The sequence below is a fragment of the Nelumbo lutea genome, chromosome 3 (assembly GCF_056320005.1).
Source record: "Nelumbo lutea isolate HS-2025 chromosome 3, American lotus-T2T, whole genome shotgun sequence".
In the NCBI taxonomy this organism is placed as follows: Eukaryota; Viridiplantae; Streptophyta; class Magnoliopsida; order Proteales; family Nelumbonaceae; genus Nelumbo; species Nelumbo lutea.
This window is the reverse complement of record NC_142686.1, coordinates 11,871,195-11,885,704: the sequence shown is the minus strand read 5'-3', so window position 1 is coordinate 11,885,704 and position 14,510 is coordinate 11,871,195.

Sequence of the window (14,510 nt, the reverse complement as noted above, 5' to 3'; positions counted from 1 at the left end):
TTGTTGGAAGAAATTTTAAGGTTCCTACTTTGTACTATAGGAAGCCTGGACTCTGCAATATTATCCTCTCTGTTTATTTGTTTTTTTAAATAGAAAAGCAGTTCATGTTCAATTGTTTTTATCTAGAGATTTACCTTATGTTTAGCTTGAAGGAAAAGGCAGGGAAAGAATGAGAAATGTAGGGAAACCTTTACAAACCTTACATTAGGTTTCCCTGCCTCTCGTTTCCTTTTCCTTCAAACCAAACACAGCCTCACATTATTAAGAAATTTGGATTCACTGAATGCTATAGCTGTTCAGTAGGTGGAACCAATGGTAATGCCCCCTGCCAGTGAAAAAAGTACATGCGGCCCATAGTGAGGTCTCATGTATTTTATTACTGGCATGGAAAGATATCATTGGTTCCACAGCCCGCTGAATAACTATTGCGTTCAACTAATCCTTATTCGTTATTAAGACTTAGTTTGGAAAGAGTCAAATATAAATATGGTATAAATACATACAAATGGTATAATAATACAAATATATACAACATAAATACATACAAAATAATATAAAACTCAAGGTCTTGCACTCTACATATTTTTATATTTGTATGCCTTCCAAACTGAACCTAAGCCCTAAGGCTGGAAGCAGTACAAATGCAAATATGTACAGCGTAAATACATAGAAAATAATACAAAATATAAGGTTTTACACTCTACATATTTGCATTTATACTCCTTCCAAACTCAGCCTAATTGATTAAATTTATTATGAAGATGCTTGTGTGTTCCTAACGCCTGGTTTGTTTGCAGTGCACTAGTTCAAAAGCATGGGAGTGCAAATGATTTGTATGTAAAATTTTACTTAATTTTGTTTCAGTTTTTACCTTATTTTGTTTAATTGCAGTATAGTGTAAGTAGAATAAAACCTGAAGCAGAGCAAAGTGAAAACAAAGCCAAATTAACCAGAATTTGCATTCTCATGCATTTGTACTAGTGCAAATGAAATTATACTGCAAACAAACGGCATGCCCCACCTAATTAATGGCCCGCAATTTATTTCAGTTGGCTTCATTATGTTCTGAGTTTTGACTTGATTTATGGACCAACTTGTTTCCCTGCTCATATTTATTCAAGATTTTTTTTCTTCTTCTTTCTTTTTGGTTGGAAAGAATGATATTTGTGGACTAGAGATTACTGATATCCAGTCTTTTTCGTGGTCCACAATGAGAATGACGAACTTGTAGATCAAAATTCTAGGAGAAGATTAGATATATAAAAGCTGCAGCAGCATGTCTTTGACGCCCAGCACTCCAGAATTGCAGAGTTTGGTCTTAGACAGATTCTTGATCAATATTGTCTTATCCATTCAATTGTATACTGACTTTTTTTCTCTAGGCCTCTCACAAGTCACAATCTCTTTTTATGCATAACTCAACTCGACAACTCTTCTATAGAGAGAAGAATGGATGGCATAATTAAGGATAAACTTCGACTGGTTGCTATTGATGGTGGAATCACATCTCGACTGCATTCTTCTTCATGTGGCTATGAAAAGTCAGATTAGAAATAGACATCCATTCAAGAAACATCATCTACATCTAATTTTGTGGTCATTGTCAGTGCATGGATTCTAAACAGATAACATGTACAAAGGGCCCTTCAAGTGCAAAGTCAGTAAGTATTTTTCCTGCTGCTAGCAAATGGATCGAGTGCTTTCAAAGGCCCCATCTTTCCCTCGTGCATGGTGGCTGGTGCATCTGCATCCAAAGCAATAATTTAGTACTTGAATTTTCAAATGTGTTACTATAACATCTAAACTTTCAATAAGTATTAAGTTGGTTCCTGCCGCTAATTAACTGTCAGTTATTTATTTAAAAGTTCAAAACCATCCTTCAAAAGAAGACTGTTCATTTCAAGGTAACTTGACCGAGGTGTCCGAGATTCTGGATTAGATTCAAGTAATGAGATTAACTTTGAAGTACAATAGCAATACTGAAATAAAAAAAAAGTGAATTTCGCCTTTGACCCAAACACGTTTCGCCATTTCCACTTGACAGTCTTTCGAGTTACGCCTTCTTCTCTCTGTAAACATGGACTTTCCTCCTCTTTTCCGTCACCATCAACCCCACAACTTAAAAAGAAAAATCGGCTTCCACAGTTCTCACGAAAGATAACCCAATCCAGGAAAACTTCAAAAGAAAATAAAAAGGGTACAACGGTTGAGTTCTTTTGTGGAGAGGACGGCGAAGAAGAGAAGCAAAGAAGAAGACTTCAGAATGGTGGGAAATGCAACGAAATCACAGAAATTCAACAGCAAGTGGGATGTGAAAGCTCTTCTTGGTGTTGATAGTGGAAAGAAGACGATGGGGAACTTGGTTCAGAAAGGAATGGAAGGGGTGGTGGCGATTAAGGTTGGGGAGGATGTGAAAAGGGTCGTTGGAGATTCTATGTTTACTACGGTGCCGCAAAACTCGACGATAGAGGGTGTGATGGGTTGGAATGAGGAATGGCCCTGGTTCTCGAGTCTGGTGGAGGAGCAAACGTTGTGGGGTTGGTTTTGGTTTCCGAGTTGGGATACAGAGTGCATGGCGGATGGGTCTTATGTTACAGATAACGAGGTTCTTTGGGACGATGATATATGGCAACTGAAAGATATCAAGGAAATCCCAAGCCCGTCATTATCAACACAAGAAAAACGAGGAAGATGAGAGGAAGGAATTAATAGAGGCTTCTGCTTTCCTTGTTCTTTTTTTTTTTTTTTTTTTTCTTACTTTGTGTATCAGATTTTAACTCTACAGAATGACATACGTATTCTCGTTATTGTCTCTATGAATTCGTAAAATTCAACTCGGACTTCAAGTATGCAAGCTCTTCTTTAATGCCCTCGAGTATTGCTAGCAGGAATGCTCAACCTTTGAATCAAGAACATTTCTGTAGTTGGAAGCTTGAGTAAAGTAATTAAGAATGAAAATCTGAACTCTGCAGAGTGCCCAAGGTTCAGGCAATAACTGGATGATCACTCGTGCATTAATTAGTAGATATTTACAGAGAGAAAAAGTCATGTAACGTCCATTCTCACCTGTAACTTCCTATCGTTCATTCTTGTTTTTTGTTTTTTATTTATTCTCTGCTGATTGGCGCTTGATTGTTGGCCGTTAGATGTGATAATGAAGACCGGTTGAGCCGATGAGCTAATGGAGTTGCTTGTTATCGTTTTTTTTTTTTAATTTCAGTATTAAGGGGTTAATTTGATATTTTTTTTGAAAGTTTAGATACTGGAGTGATAAGTTTAAAAACTTGGATACTAATTTCATACTACCCAAAATTCAGGGTACTAAAAAAAATTTCCCTTGATATATTTCCATGAAAGACGGGCTTAGAGCTGACAGGATGTGTTCCATCTCTCGAAAAAAAATAAAATAATGGAACCCACGACACCAAGACATGTTGGCGAACATGACAATGAAAAGAACAAGAGATGGTTTCAAGGATTTGTGTGGTTAACTTATCATGAAGAAATATATGTTAAGGGGTTGTTTGGTAACAGTATTTATCTTATGTAATGGCACAATTATGAGCTTAGAATTTTGATTCTAGAAGAAGAGCAGTAACAACTGATTTCAGTTTTCACTGTCATAGAGTAGACTTTCGGTGGGCAAGCTTAAAATTCAATATAGGAGGCGCCCTTGATGTTTTCCAACACTCTGCAGGCCGCCCATAGTACAAACGTGTTTTTTAACAAAATCACCAGCTGAAGCTCCCAAATATGTTATTACTTGTTACATTAGCTGCAGCAGTTCAAATTTATTCTGTGTTTCTTTTGAGGCAGAAACAGAGTTCTGGTAGGGATTTTGCCCCCACAGTTCCACTCCTTTCAAGATTTTGCAGTTTATCTCCAGACTGGTTTTGTAGTCACAGGTTTAGTTTGGGAGTGTTAAAAATAATTGCTTATTTGAATAAGTACTTATTTTGGGCCAGAACCACATCAATAAGTACTAGTTCAAGAAGTTCAAATCTTGAATTTATTTTTAAGTATTTATTCAATAAACGCTTATAAACTTATTTCCTTTCTGGCTTGTCTTAAACTGTCACATCATTTTGAGAATACCTATACTATCCCTATTTGAATTGCATTTTCACCCAATGCTCATGAGCACTTATTAGAATAATCACTTACCTTTAATCAATTAATGGACATTTTTGAAATAATCACTTTCAAACTCTGCCATTTTGAATCTTTAGGCTGTGTTTGGAAAAGATGCAAATAAGTGTGAATGCAAATATATAGTATAAACTGGTTCATATAAATTGCAAAATTGGGTTAGTTTTGTATTAACAAATTTACCTTCATACCAAGCAGACTTTTAGTTATAATGAATGCAGATATGAATTCCAATAAAGCATATGTTTTTTTTTAATCAAAAGCCTGATTGAATGCAAATTTCCTTCTTTTTTTATTGATTTACTTTTACATCTTATTATCAATATAAATATGCATTAATCTATCATTTATCAATGCATAAATATAATATTGCTAAACACAGATAAAAAAAAAACTAGAATGCAAATTTACCCTCCATTTGTATCATTTCCAAATGCATCCGTAGGGATGATCCATTTCAAAGCAACTGAACTATCATTACTTGTAGTTTCTTCTTAAAACATCTCTCTCCTCTCACTTATCTCTTAAGCAAATTGTGAGTTTGTCATTTCAGTGACAATAAGTTAAAGCTGACATCATTTCAGAAACGTACTGGGGTGGATTGAGTCCATTTGTCCCAAATATAAAAACCTCCCTTGAGTTCTGACAACCCCCTGTGTTTTTACTTTAACAAAAAAAACTTCCCCTGTAGTTGTGAACAATACAAAAATTTATCATAAAGCTTAGGAGAGGTTTTTATGATTGTCGATACCTATAAAGTATAAAGGCTATTGTACCCGTAAAAAGTAAACTAAGCTCATGCAATTAAATGACAAAGAAGCTATTTAACTACTTATTTGGGATCGCTTTTTCTAAACCTCAAACTTTACTTAGGGTAGAGGGGGAGGTGGGGGGTACCATAAACTTTTATTAACGATTAAAACAGAATAATGACATAGTATTTTACGTAGGGGGACGTAAAACACTATGAACATTAACTACAAGTAGAATCAGATGATGTTTCAATTAAACAAAAAGAAACCTAACTACAACGCAAAAAAGGGATGCCGAGTCCATTATTCCGAAGCAGTCTCTGTATATCACGTTTCACGTGGTAGATCCTCTATTGGATTAAAGATTGAGTTGCTATATAGGAGATTCAGTGATTCACTTCCCACTTTGGAAAGACTATTCCCAACTTGATTCGCTTCTTCTCAATGATATCCATCCAATACTAAAGCTACCAAGGGATTCTACGGTATCTATTCACTATGTCATACAGTAACTAAACTGTTGCCTCTACAAACAGGTTATTATTTATTATTCCATACCAACCGTTAAAAGTAGCTATGAACCTGTTAACACTGTCACTAATGATTCCCCTATAGAAACAGACCAATACAAAAAACATTTAAAGAACAAGAGACTTTGTTGCACCCAACATACATCATGCTGCAGTTGTTAAGGAAATTCCTATATAAATATCTGTATCTATTGCAGCAGTCGAACTTTTGCGGATCGATAGGTGTGGTTTTCCTCAGTTAAATCTTTCATTGCTTAAGGTTCTCTCAATTCTCTATCTCCGATGGGGAAAAAATAGAGGGCGACTGAATGATTTAACCTATTAGGAACCATAACCTAGGAGTCTTTATATTTTGACCTAATAGGATCCCATTAAGCCTATATGGGTCAAACGTGGTATCTACCCATTAAATCCCATACCTACTTATTAAAGTTTATAGGCTTTACATAACTGAATCACTTAATTAAGCCCACTTATAAAATAGCCCATCAATGCAATTGTTTCATTGAATATGTAAACCCACCTAATAGAGATTAAAACCCAACATCCCCCTCCCCATTGGGTCCAGGATTTCTTCTTGAACATTGAGGCCCCGTTTGGTTCACGGGAATAGGGAATTGAAATCAAAACGGGTTATTCCGATTCCAACCATTTGATTAATAGGTTAGGTGGAATCAAAATCCCATTCTCCCATTTGAGGGAATGACCATTTCCTCAGAAATAAAATCTCATCCTTGCTGATTCCAATTTTTATTCCTATTCCTGTTTAAATCAAATAGACTGTCGGAATAGATCCTTCTGATTCCGATTTTGAAAGATTTCAATTCAAATTCTGGCTGCAAACAAAACAGACCCTGAGTTTAATAAAGCCCTCACTCTCTGGAACTATAGTAAGATGAATCACTTTCATCTTCAAGCTTTCACACAGCGGATTCTCCCATTTCCTTGAATTGAGAAACTTGAAAAGCCATTGAACCATATTTAGTAAAAAATCAAAAAGCCAAAGATAGGCTTACAATGAACCGAAAATCAATTCTCTGGTGATGGTGTTGGACAACATAATTGGTTTTGTTTTCAAAAGTGCCACATAGACAAAATTATATTAACTTTGCTGACATGGCACTTGTTTTGTTTTCATAAAACAAAACCATTGCTGGCCGGGTTTTGTTTTCATAAATGTACAACACACATAAGTTACCATATCTTCGCTCTTGATTGATTCCGTAGCCCATTGTACATGATTTTTGTTTTCTTGCCTCGTCCTGTTCCAGCTTATAATTGTCTCCTCACAAAATAATGAGATATATTTTAAATTTTAATTTTAAAAAGTAGTAAGCTTAAGAGTTCATGATTCATGACCCAATGTTGATGGGATGGGGGCTGGATATGCATATGGAACCTAACCTTCAACAGTTAATTTGTTATCTAAAATGATTATTTTCTTTTTAAAAAATTCAAACCTGCATTTTCATGTTTATTAGCTTTAATTTTACCATGCCCCCAAATGCCTACCACTCTTATTTGTCGGAAATATATAATATAAAACAAGTTATTATTGTTGCCAAAATGCATTGAAATCATATATTTGGTAGAGAAACGAAAGGGCTCCACATGTTCACAGTATTGCTCTTTCCAATCCAACAACCCGGGCCCCATGGCACAAAGAATATGTTCTTCGGGCGGGCCACTAAGAAACGGACTTGGCCACAAATACATGACTAATTGGGAAATGGGAAGGTCCCCCAATGCCCAATCTAAATGATGCTTTTATAAATCTTTGGTTCGCTCAGCAGAATGTCACCTTTCGCCCACTACTGCCTAAATAATTGCACAATCACGGATTGAATAATTGTGTTGCTTTTATACAATCGAAATTCACTGCCCCAACCCCCCTCTTTAAACTAATTAAAAAAGAAAAAGAATAGAGCCTTTTTTGCGTTTGATTTGCACAGAATACTATATATTGGTTTAGGCCTTGATGATAGGATTATTCATGTTAAAAATGCATTTATTACATCTTTTACTAATTCCCTTTTTTTGGTATACATATCACACATTTATAGACAATTAATAATTAAAAAATAACCGACAGATTCAATGCAGATTTTTGATTTCCAATGCAGAACTATAAACATTCAAAAGGTCAAAAATCCATGTCTATGCATTCATATTCACCCATGAATTGACACCTACCCCAAATATACTTTGAACCTACAAATTCTGACCTTGGATTGAATTGTCATTCTCCCTTAAAATAATCAATTGGGTGTATTGCACTCAAATATACCGGATGGGATGAATTCCCTATAGAACATGCCCCATAGGACCCTACAGCATTTTCCTCCTATGAATTAGGAACATCTTCCCATGAGTGACAAATACAGAAGGTTAATGTTCCCAATGCATGAAGAGGATGGGATGTGGGGGAGTCCATCTGAATTCATTACTTAGATATACTTACTAATACATGTATCTTTTAAAACCTTGTGATGCTGAATCTCATCCTTATAATCCTTATAAAACAGAAAAAGGTAAAAAATAAAAAAGACAAATATGAGAATATCAATAATATCAAATACACATCAAAACCCACTTTTGGGCATTGAACATATCAACATTTAAATCATTGATTATAGGGGAGTGAAGGGTGGGGCAGAGCAGGGTAGACAAATTAGGTCATCTGCCAATAATCCCTTCCTATTCATTGACCCATTTAGATAACACAAAATCCTCATTAAGGAAACTACACTACACATTATTAAAATTCTTTTCCATTCAATAAAAGCCGCCGTGAGAGTTCATCTCGCGATTGTGGCACAATCGCACACACTTTCTCTCTCTCTCTCGGTACTCTAGCATATTAGCATGTCATGTGTTTTGGTGCGCAAAACAGTTAACATCGATCAGTCCCACTACCTTTCGTACCAGCACTGTCACTGTCATGTCAATGATTCCTAAGTCTTCCGCTTTTATAGGTGTATGGCGGTATCTCAGGGTAGGACCAAATACTTCATACCAAGGTTTTTAAAATAAAATTGGGGTCAGCGATTTGCTGATAAATAGTTTTTGACGAAATAACGGTTTGAAGGTAAATTCGAGTGATTAGTTCTAGTTTTTTTTTTTTTGGTCCGACCATTCAATCTGCTTCCATTTTGAAAATCATACTTAAACTATGAACCCCTTATCAAAACAATAAAATGTCTAAAATACGAGACTGGAGTTAGATTCTATGTAACTAGTAGATAATTGAGATATTAAGGAGTTAAAAGGTCATTTAGAAAGTCTTTTTTTAAAGGTATTTTAGAAATTCTGACAGTCAAAAGATGATATGAGCTTTTACGTCAAGATCTTTACAGTTTAAAGAGTATCTGGTTAATGTACGTCTATCCGTGCGAGGATGAATTGAATAAAAGACGAAAAGCTCTATTTGGAATTTTTTAAAAATAGGCCGAAATAAACTTTTTGCGTTTTTTCAAGGCTGCGGATTTCGATGATTAGATCTTTTACTAACAAAATGGGAAAAGACCAAAATACAGACAGCTGAATTTCTAAAAAACCAACAGCCCATGCAAAATAACACGCCAAACAGAACCTAAGAAACCGCTTGAAAGGGCTTCTACATCATTCAATGCTCTGGCTGATTTTCTTCCAATAAATTAATCGAGAGTTTCAACAAAATGTTGATTTTATGGCTCATGTAAGTTTTTAGTTTTCTGGATTTTTATCAAATATCATTTTAAGGTATTTCGAGTTTTTCAAACTCATGCATGTAACATCATAAGCTAAGCTGCTGTATGAAAGCTCTCCCACACAAGCATTAAAATACATCAGACGTTGAGAAAATTCTTCTTAGCTGTTATAAGCTATTTGCCTGCACGAAGATAAAGATTGGCTGTTGATCGGTTGTTTAAATGTATGACAATATATAAATTCCAGAAAGGCGCGCGTTTTTCTTAGATAACAGAAAAATTCACTCTTTGAATTAAGCGTCTGATTGATAATGTAACCAGGTGTATTAAGGCTGAGTTTATTTTTATTCCTTGAACCCTTGGTTCAACCATTCTTCAAAAACACTCCGCTAATGGACTGAAGGTCAGTTTAGAAAAAAATTTCTGACCTTCATGCTATGCTGGTTATGTCAGTCCATCACTGAGGTGCTCTCAAGTATGCGTACATCTTCAATATAATTCAAGAAGCAAAACAAATTTTCCATTAAACTCAATTGTTTGCATTGCAAATTTCATTTACACTTGTATAAATGCATGGGTGCAAATAGGCTGAAAGTAAATTCTGACTTGCTTTGCTTCAGATTGACTCTGTCTTATTTGTTTCTAGAAGTAACCACTTTAAATGAAAGAGAGTAGATGTAGGAGGAGGGTTATTTTCTGGGAATGAGGTAAGAGGCATGATAATGTGGTCCTCACTTTGTATCCATTTCAGACTTGCATTGCAAAAATACAACCTTTTAAGAATATAAGTTATTCATGTCAGGCTGACGTTCAAGTGATTATATGTTCATCACTGGAGTGTTAATTCAAGTAGTGAAAAAGAACCGATAAATATATGCTCAGAAGTCGGATCATGATCATTAAACTCTGTTTGGGTCATTTCTCGTGAGATGGAAAACGGGGCTTTTGCTAATGCGTATGGTTTTATTATGGATAACAAAGTCAATTACCACTGAAGCAAAAAGGTAACAAATACACTGCCAAACACCTCCTTATAAATCTCTACCCACCAAAAAGCAAATAGTAATGTTTCTGTTGGCTCACTGTTGGGACTTTGGACCTTTAAGAAAGGGAATAAGAGAGCCATGATGACTTGCAAATTGCAATGGCTTTTGCAAGCAGTGTACAAAGTATCCCGAAGAAAACGTGATTCTGTCGTGCATTGAGAACATCTCCTGATGATAACATCACTATTTCTAAGATTATCTTGGGAAGATATTTTTAATATATGGCGAAAATATGCTGTAGGACGTTGTGGGGGGCTGACTTGATCTCTATTAATAGGCCTAATAGCCCTTTATAGAAGCACCAGTCATACCTGACCCTGGCCTCGAATATACTTTTTAGGGCTAGGCCTATTGGGAATATAAGCTGATTGGTTACCACTTTTTAGGGTAATCTAGTAGTCTTCCCCATCCTTATTAGCCTCTTCCTTGTCTTTTTCCCAGCTACGTGTCTTTCATTTTTTTTCCTACCTTCTATTCCAGTGGTAGGGAAGGATGATGGTCAAAGACGGATACCTGATACCAAGTTACCAACCACTAAGGCGACAATTATATTCTTGGTTGGAAATTGGAATGCACCAGCAGGCAGCAGTTGATCACCACAGTACATTTGCTCCCGACAGTTTAACTTACTGCTCTTCACCTTTGCAATCCTAGCTTACGATCCAGTAATTGAGGAGTCTGAGTGTGCATGGTCTCAACAGCAACTACCATTGCTGCCGTAGATAGTTAAAATCTCGCTTTGCAGGTAGTAGGTACAGATTCAAACTCTGGATCAAAAATATTTTTGATATTTAATTAATTATAATAATGAATATTGAACACTACATTAGTTGTTCATAGTTTTTGAACGCCTGTTGATCCAAACATTTGGACCGTTCGGCTTAGAATTAACCGTTCAGTCAATTGGCTCCATTTTACTCTTAATCTGTTTCTTTGATAAAAACTGTTGATTTGATCAATGATCTGTTGACGTAAGTGGTCTTCCAACAATGATTTTAGCCAATCTTTATTTTTAATTTTAATTAATTTTTATTATTTTTTTTTAAATTGAAACATACAGTCCTTTATAATTGAATTGGATCTTGAAACTGATGACCAAAGTGGTTCGGGTTCTGAGTTGGTTTTTTATAACATTGACATCACTCGTTCAAATAAGCTCTAATGGGGAGGTAATGAGGTCCCTAACAAGCAGCAATTTTTTTTCTGTTCCCAACCCTAAGCCTGCCAATACAAGGAGAAAACCTATCACAGTCTAACAGCCAATATGACATGTATTCAAATTTCTAATAGAAATTAAGGCTCAGTTTGAAAAGAATATAAATGTAAATATGTACATGCAATGCAAATACATACAAAATATAAGATTTTACACTTTACATATTTGCATTTGTATTGATTCCAAACTAAGCCTAAGATGAAAAATTGAAGGCAAATCATCCTTCATTCATTCCCATATCCTATTCATATTCAAGTGTGAATACAAAAAATCTTCCTCATGAGACGATATCTTCTTAAACGTTGCCCACTCACGGTCCCTTCAATTCAAGTTTCAAACCATCTTTTCGTTGTTATGATTCCAATTTCCAAAGCCTAAAACATAATTAAAGGGTGTGTGTATAAGTCCAATATGTCCAATCCAGAAACGCAGCCAAATATGACAAATATTATGGGCCTGTGTTTGAAAATTATGTCTAGCCACGCGTCTAATGACTGTAAGAGGAGGTGCAAATTAAAGGAATCGGTACCGGTGTCTTATCCCCTCATTCCGAACAGAGGAGCGAATCGCCAGATCAGTGACTGGCTGCTGTCGTAATTGTCTAGATTCAGAGAGATCTTCCAAGGATTGCGTATCATCTTGGCGAAGAGAATGCACAGACACAAAGAGACGAAATGTATGTCTGGTTGTCGATCCAGATGAAGACCCTCTCTATCTCTCCTTGACCCTTGTTGCTTCTAAGGTGCCGAGGGTCCTTTTCTCCGTACCAGCAGTCTTATCCAGATACATTGAGATGAAAACTTGTCTTTCGTTTTTGGATTGCAGAGAGAAATGAAATGGAAGTTGCTTCTTCCAACTCTCCCCGTCGGCAATCCCTCCAAAAGAAGACGAACAGGGCCATGCACGGGACAAAATCATCCGCGTAACCACAGGCTGTGAGTGGACGGGTCACCGGTCTATACATCCCAAAGCCAAGTCCGTGGCTAACTGCTGTTTCGAATTCTGAAAATGACATGCACAAATGCTTTGTGATCGAGCTATTATCATCGGCCAGTCTATATGTCAATTAGTTGACGAGAGATTTGCTTTTTTGTGGTGAAATAAAGTTCGTTGCACGGTTGAAGGTGACCTTGAAGACAACAACAAGGTTCTCACTTCTCAGTATAATTCAGAATATACTGAGCAGTTACAAGGCTCTCTGTTCGTTCCACCCCTAATGTAATGCATGAGAATATTGCAAAGTCTGATTTGCTTTTGCTTACTTCGAATTCTGAAAATAGGAAGATGCTGCAAAATATAGAGGGTGCACACCATAGTATTAAGTGCCCCCAAATCCCGATAAGCCCAAGTTTTCTGTGAAGCTGTTTTTGATGTCACCATCGGTTTGTATTTTTCCGTATTTGTTTTCAGCGTGAAGTTTTTCATCAGTTGAATTTTTCATTAAAAATCAATATAAATAATACAACAATTTTATCGATATATTTTAACATCAATTATCACTTTTAAAATGCATGAAACTCTATAATTTGAGTTTTAGATGTATGAAGTTTACATAAAAGACAAACGCAACGTAAGTTGATTTGGTTGAGTGCACAATTATTACTTCCTTGAATTCAGTGACAGAAGATGTAAAATGCAAGAGACCAATGTTTAAAATTTTGATACGTATTGTATCAATGAATCACCAATATACAAAAATGCAAAAAATTTCGGGGTATAACCTGTTTCAGGGGGTAATCAGGCCTTTCACTGACCCCCTGAACATATTTAAAAAAAAAAAAAAAACTAAAACGAAATATAAAAGAGTGTTGATAAAAAGTCCGATACACCCAATTTAGCGTATCAGACTGTATCAAAACTTTGAACCTTGCATGAGACCCTAGGTCAATGGCTCACATATTGGTTAGGTGCCATTTTACATTAATAATTCAGGTTGGTGATAATGCTTTGATCCAATCATTCCCTTGTTTGACCAAATTCCCAAAACTTGAGATAGCGGGTATCAACTACTCTGTAGCAACTAGCAAGTAAGTTGGTGATGATAATTTCATTCTATCTACTTTTGCCGTTTTCACTTACCAGTGAAAAGGAGACAAGTAGTGATCTTTTCTTTTTGTACGTGTAGAGATAAAGCTCAAATCCGTAGCTGGCGCTTGAGAGATTCCGATTTCCAAAATGAATGGTGCCCAGTTTGAGGATGAGGAGAGCCCCCCACACGGACACGACCACGCCATCTTATAGGTTCAGGTCTAACTGTCTGGCTAGCTATTTTCATTGGATACTCATAAATATATAATACCATGGAGTTTGTCATCCAGATCATTCATCGTGCTTCTGCTTCTGCAACCATCCAAGAAGAATGGAATAGTTTGAGTGCTTACAGGTTATTTGTTTATCTTACTGTGGTGATGGGACCCCTCAGATGGTACTGGTAGGTGTAATAAGGTAGAAGTAGAACACAATTGTTGTTCATAAAAAAAAGGAAGAACACAATTGAAGATGCTTTATCGTTCTTCCATTGATCTCGTTTTTTTTTTTGGTAAAATATTCTTCCATTGATTTGAGGGTATGGATGTGAGGCAAAAGTTTCTGACCCTGCAAAAGTGAGAAAACATAAATAAATTGAAACAAAGGACACAGAGCTCAAACAGTGAAAGCCATTAGCCATCCATATGAAAACTCCGCCTTTATGCTGAAGCATCTCAGTTCATGTCATCGTGTGCATTTGAACTGCTGCAACTGGTCTCAAGATTAGGTTTTATATATATAAAGAAAGGGAGACAGAAAGTTTTCGAATCCTGACTGACTCTCAAGGTAGGCTATAATGGAGTGCAACTTGGGCCAGGTCAACCTGGAACCCAATTAGAAGCCAAATCCCAAAAAAGCAGGGTTGGGTGAATGTCATGTTGGAGTTAGACCTATCGCTGTAAACGGATGGGTTTCGGATCAGATTTAGTAAAATTCGAATCCCTTCTACGTTTGCTTTCAAATTTAGCCTGAAATCTGATCGGATTTGAAGGCCTCGGATTAGAATTCGAATCATAGTGAACTTGGATTAAATTTGGATTTAGTCTGAATCTACTTTAATTTTTTTTTTAAATACAAAAAAATAAAAGTTAATTATTTTT